Source organism: Mercenaria mercenaria, chromosome 11, assembly GCF_021730395.1.
Source record: "Mercenaria mercenaria strain notata chromosome 11, MADL_Memer_1, whole genome shotgun sequence".
NCBI classification, from domain to species: domain Eukaryota; kingdom Metazoa; phylum Mollusca; class Bivalvia; order Venerida; family Veneridae; genus Mercenaria; species Mercenaria mercenaria.
This window is the reverse complement of record NC_069371.1, coordinates 39,029,745-39,036,556: the sequence shown is the minus strand read 5'-3', so window position 1 is coordinate 39,036,556 and position 6,812 is coordinate 39,029,745.

Sequence of the window (6,812 nt, the reverse complement as noted above, 5' to 3'; positions counted from 1 at the left end):
AGTTTGAAAAATTATTATTACCTCCCTTCGCCTATCTTCGTTGTACAACTAAGACAGATTGGAAATAAATGCATTCAGAAGCGGTGTGCAGTTTTAAAACCTTAATTTTGGAAATATCCCGGTATCTGTCAAATGCAAATGTAAAATGTAATTATGCAATAAAAACAAATAAATAATCAGCTTTTAAATACTTTTGTATTTACGTGGTTTGGGGTGGAGGGGGGTGGGGTGGGGTATTACAAAATTTTATTTTAAACAATCAATGAAACATAGACTTCTAATACGGATGTAACTTCAAAAATTGGGTCATTTTCTCCTTAAATAAAACTCTTACAAAAGAGTAATTAAACGGAAAGTGAAAAAGTGTTGCGTTGCGTTTCTGTAGGGTTATCTTCTTGGGGATTCAGTGAGTTATCGGCAACTACAAATTAATGCTAGTCACGCATAAAAATGAAATTTGATCAGCAGGTTTTTATTTGTCCTCTACACTGAATTAATTACTTAAAAATATCAATTGACGATTGCACAACATTTATGTATACATGTATTGAAAATAAGGACACTTTATCCTGAATGCAATTAACATCTTTTGATACCGCTTAACAAGATCCCGTTACATGTTATTCAGGAAGTAACACAAGGATAAAGTGGCTTGTTTAAATATTTAAGGCGTAAATATTTTTCTCTAAAAATCCGTAAAATGTTCGTCCTGTGATCTTTTTGATCAGTGGTTCAAACTTAATGAAATATGTTTTTTGCAAGCTATTCCAATAAATTATCAACAAAAAAAATGTTGTGCAGAATATGGTAACTCTGTTACAATATTGAAGGAAATCAACATTCTCCCTGCTTTTTTACCTATTCCTAACACTTAATACACTTACTTTACCATTTTTGAACGTGATATATATATTATATCCCATATTTTTTGACAATGAACATTTTTTTAAAAAAATCACCGAAAATATGGGCAACTATCTTTAAAAGGAACTGACGGAGGGAATACGATTTACACGCAATCATGTACCGCGGGAAGTTGTCTTTTACGGGAAGAAAAAATTAAGGTAGTGGACCCGTAATGACAGTCGGTAATTTCCGTACAGTTACGAATCCTCCGTACGTGATATGTCGGCATTTTCCGTCTTGTTGTTCGTATGAACTGCATTGGTAGCTTGTGTATGCCGATATAGCTTTAGGTGGAATACGCGGAATCGAACGTAAATTGCCGAATGTCAATATGGGTTCATTTACATTACTGACTCGGAAACTATATGAGCAGTGTCTAAGTACATAAATGTATATACAGTGCATATCGCATATAGAAAATTCTATGATAAATAGTCTATGTTAAAAGAGTTTCATACTGACCTGTCTTGTACGTTGCCTGTATTGCACGAGACTTGTGTCCTCTGCAGCGTACTTATTCCGTCATATTCCACTTACCACGGCATTGTAAGACACACAGACAATATTATTATATGTAGAAAAGTTGACACACCATAGATGCACCTGTCCATAAACCATGTACAGGTTATTGGAATAATCATCAACAACAAATTGGCTTGATTTCAGATAGTGTTATCAGATATGTGGCAATCGATTGTAAAGAATATACTATGAAATTAGACTGATTTTACTATCATATAACCAATTACGCTATTATTACGCTAGAATAATAAATAATATCGTCAGATTTTATTGATTGTATTCTTAACATTAAAGGCTTTAAACGTCTTTGTGTAAAATGTGCTGCACAAAAACTGCTTTCACGTCTTCTACGTCTAATATTTCTGATTATCTCCCTTAGTTTAGCGCCATCTTTTTCTGCCAGTGTAATTTTATGAGGAATAGCGCCGTTAAATTTCATGACTTACCGTTTTAAAGGCAAATTCAGGACATTTTATGACATTAGAAGTTATATTACATAGTGGCAGAAAAATCTGCTCCTTAGTTCGCTGAAATCTTGATGATAAGTCTGCACTAGAGAATGCATTATGAAAACTTACATCATACACTAAAAAATAAATTTCAAGCTGACTTTAAGGTGCTAGACTTGATTTATGACATTTTTCTTGCATCAAACATGACGCTCACTTTACTTTTGATTTTTATTTACCAACTTTAGGTTACGAACATTTAAAAGCGTTCTGTTGTTAACTGCAATCCTTTAAAGTTCGTAAATTTATATAGTAAAAAAGATTAACAACTTAAGTGTGTTTACCGCTGCAGAAACAGTACACATGTTGAAATTTAATTGTGGTGTATGTATAAAATAACAAATATGAACCAAGCAAAGACTATGAGCTCTTATTTATTACAAATATTACCATTCATTATGTTCATGAATGCCGTCATTACAATTATCGTTGTCGTCCCCAGTATTGTCGATATCATCTCCATCATCATCAACCGCCCCTAATAATACATTAACTTAATCGCCCCAATCTAAATCGGCAGCAGCTTCGTCGGGATCGTTATCTGATTCACTTTCATGGATTCCTTACTCTCCAAAGTCGTCGTCTCCATCATGATGATGATCATCATTATCATTATCATCTATCACTACATCAACTTAATCCCCCTAATCTTAATCGGCAGCGGCTTCATCGGGATCGTTATCACTTTCGTGGATTTTGTAATATTGGCGTCTCCACTGTCTCCACCACCACTATCATCATCATCAGCAGCAGCAGCAGCAGCAGCCACATCAGCATCAACATCATGCCGTAGCCTTCATCATGGTAAACAGCACCATCATCATGATTATTGTCCTTTGCCTCTTGCCTTCATGCATTCTCCATATTTCATTTTATTACATGTAACTAATAAACTTATAATCGCCTTTCTTCTAGATATATTTAAATCTAAAGGATTATCTTTCATGACGGATACTATGAGCAATATATTGAGTACTAGGGGCACATCAAACACAGCAGCGAGTGAGCTTACAAATATTTTTTTTAAATACAACAAAAGTAAAGCGAACATAGCATTCAAAGGAAGTAAAGAGAGTGTGTATATTAAGCAAACACATTCTCATTCGTGACATACTTTAAGCTACATAAGTATAACATCACAATACTTTTAGATATTTGATAAGTAGACATTTTATTCTCTAACTGGCTATATACGGTTTCCTTATCTTTGAAATGCTTTAAAGTAGAAATAATGTATGTAGGTTTAATCATTTATACAAAATAAATATTAAAAAAATGAATTAGTATATCATGTAGCCCCGCCTTCTCTTTCTTAAACCTTTACTTTCCAGCCGCCAAAACTTCGTGAATATTCTGGTCATACTTTGCATTTAGGAGGAAGTAGAAACGTCTTCAAGTTTGAATATCTCTTGAAATGTATTGGGAGTTCTATTGTTTGATGTATAATGTGAATGACTGTGTCTAGTTTTAAAGAGAAACCAAGCAAGGAAGTTGTTAACATTATAGTATTTCAGACTTATTTAGCGCCCTTTTCATAAAACGTCCAAAGGCACTTTGCATACAGAGGCAACCATCCAAGGCGCCAAAGTCATCCTCTACCAGTACTGACGCAGAGCGACCTGACCAGAGAGACAGAGCGAGAGTAAGCCTCCACCTACCTTCATACCAAAGAATTGAAAGAGATCAATCCATTCAATAAAGACAAGCCCGGCTAACTTAGCACAGTTCTTTGTGAATAGACAGTCTGGTTCTCTAACGAGCCTGGTGTGTAGCAGAACCAGTACTGTCCTCAAGACACTGAAGATTATCTCAGAAATTTCCAGTGCCTGGACCGGGCTTCGAACCCGGACCTCTGAACTGACAGTCAATGTGTTACCACTAGACCACCGAACATACAAGGATCGATAAGTTGTGTAGCGACCAAGTTATTGTAAATTTTATGCCATATATCATTTCTACGGTGTTCAAGGGACCTCCAACTTAAATTTAATTGCATTTTGGAAACATAAATAAGTGGAGTAGTCAGATTTTACCAATCGTATTGCCGGGCACTGCACCATTCAGCTTATACATGTTCTTTTAGTGTGAGGTGACCAGACAGTTGATGGGTACTCAAGTTGGGGACGAACAAGGGTCTTATAAGCAAGAGTTTGGACATTTTCTTTTTTGTTTCTGCGGATGAACCTCAATGTTTTCTTTTGTTGTTGTTTTTGTATTTTTTGCCTGTTGTGCTGACTTTATTTGTGTGAGTCTTTAGAAATGTCCATCCCTAGATAGTTTGCATTTGTTGCTGGTTTTAAGGTTTCTCCATGAAGTGTATATTTATAAGTTATGTGTGTACGGTTTCTAGAAATATGCAAGACCTGATGGGGGTTAAACTCAATGTCCAACAGCTGTTCTTTTTTGCAGCCTGAAATAAAGTTGATGATGATATAAATCGCCGTGTTATCAGCGTAGAGATGCACCTGAGAGGTAACAGAACATTGAAGGTCATTGATGTAAATCAGAAAAAAAAGAAAAAGACTAAGCACTGAGCCTTGTGGTATTCCGGGTGTAACCGGGACTCCATCAGAGGAATCAACATCGAGAACAACAGTTTGAGAGCGACAGAGAAGGAAAGATTTAACCTAGTTATTTACCTGGGCAGAAAGACCATGCTCTTTAAGCTGATATAAATCTTTAAGAGGGTCAGCCTTGTCAAATGCTTTAGAGAAGTCCATTCAATAGGTTGGCCTTCTGTACATTGCCTGAATAAAGAGTATCTGAAAGTGGATATTTTAGATGGATCATACCGTGAGAATCTTGCCTGAGTTTTTCATAAGATTATATAGCCATTTACGAAGAATTTATTTGACAAAGTGCTGCTATTTTTTTCTTGCTGCGTTTTCTACATATGACTCATGACATTTTTGTTTTACTTTTAATTTGTGAAAGTCACTGATTATTGGTTAATTGAAAAGTTCCATAAGAGGGATCTTTCTTTTTGTAGTGTTTTCGGTACAACTTTTCACTCGACAAAAAACAATATTTTTTTGTTATAAAAATGATATAAATAGTGCGAAATACACGAAACTTGGTGTGTGTGCGTGTGTGTCTGTGTGTGTGTGTGTGTTCGGGTTTAGCGTCTTTTTCAACAATTTTTCTGTCAAATAAACGACGGTGTCTACTTGTAGCAGTGAGCACAATGCCCAACTTTATAGTGCTGCTTCACTGGAATATCACGCCGTAGACACGTGACATGATACCCCACCCAGTCACATTATACTGACACCGGGCTGACCAGTCCTAGCACTACCCTCTTAATGCTGGGCTTGGTAATACGACTGTTTAAATAACTAGTATACAATCTATAGCTGCTTATTTTGGGAAATATTAAATTCACCGAAATTTTACAAAATGCGTTTTTCCAACATTTTTTACTAAATGGAGATAGGTACCTTTTTGCACGGACCAATTCATTATTAATATAATTTATTATAATGTATTATTTGCTAAAATATCTTCTTTGGATGTGTTGATGTGTGCTTCGAAACGAATCCCGTTTCTTTTCCTGAAAATGTATATATTGTAACAAGTGTAAGATTTAACGTCAGAAATAAGTCTATGGTATTTCCGTGACATATGTTCTCGCTTACCATTTGAGTAAGACTGTGCTCATTAAGAAATTCAACAAAAATATGACAAGAACCAAAGCCTGGTTTCATTGAAAGTACACGGTTGAGTCCCAAGAGAAGTGGGAAAGTTAAAATCATAATTTAAAGAATCCTTTTGTGTCTTTCTTTGGACGGACTTGTTTCAGATCTCTCAAATTCCTTCAGGATATGTTCCATCGTGCCTATAGTAGGATGCAATAAACATTTATTTATATCTTGACCAAAGTATTTCACAATTAGTACTAAATTGTCTCTGTTTTGATGAGATATTTCTTTTAGGCCTACAAGTATGAAAACACCAACTTTATCTTTACATCTATTTTTAACGAAATGCCTTTAATATTGAAATGATTTAGTCAACCAAAGATCCAGTACCAATAACTACAATAGGATAATGATTGGAATTCTTGTGTGCTGACAACAGACGCATAAGACCAAATGTTGTATTAGCACGCACATATGATTAAACGATTTACAGTCAACTCGTCCCCTAGTCAACTCGTTCCCAAGTCAACTCGTCCCCGTTTTGGTCATTTCGTCCCCCTCGGCGATTTTAAATTGGTCATTTCGTCCCCCTTTTTAAAACGTAATTTTGAAAAAAAAGTCAAAGTATGATAAATTAAGTCGTTTTTTTTTTCAAATAAATATATTTTATGCTAAAAATATACATAAGTTTTCGTTTGTTATAATAATTTTTTGCTTTAAAAATGATCGATTTAACAAGGAGGATTTTCTGGGGTTTTTTTTCTGTTTTCTTTTGTACTGTTGTTATTTTCTTTTTGTTTTTATAAGTCTGCTATGTTGGACAACAAGACTGCTGTTTAAATGTCCGTATTTGATGCTGCTTATTTTCAACTGATTTGATTAAACTTTTTATTTAACTTTTTTTATAACAAATGACCAAATTGGGGACGAGTTGACTGGGGGACGAGTTGACTAGGGGACGAGTTGACTTGATACCGATTAAAGTATAGCATGACCATGCTTTAATAGATCTATCTTAACACTCTGAATCGGTTATACTTCGTGTGTAATTATTCCGCAGGCATATGACCTGTTTGTATTGTTTCGATATATCTATTTAATGCTATAGTCGTCCTCTGTATTCTCGCGTCATTGGTAATTTCGCGTTATTTCCGTTTTGCACTGTAGCGCCATCTGGACCTTGCTTACAAACAGCCTACTTTCATTTTCGGTTCAAATTTTTATAAATTTATCCAGA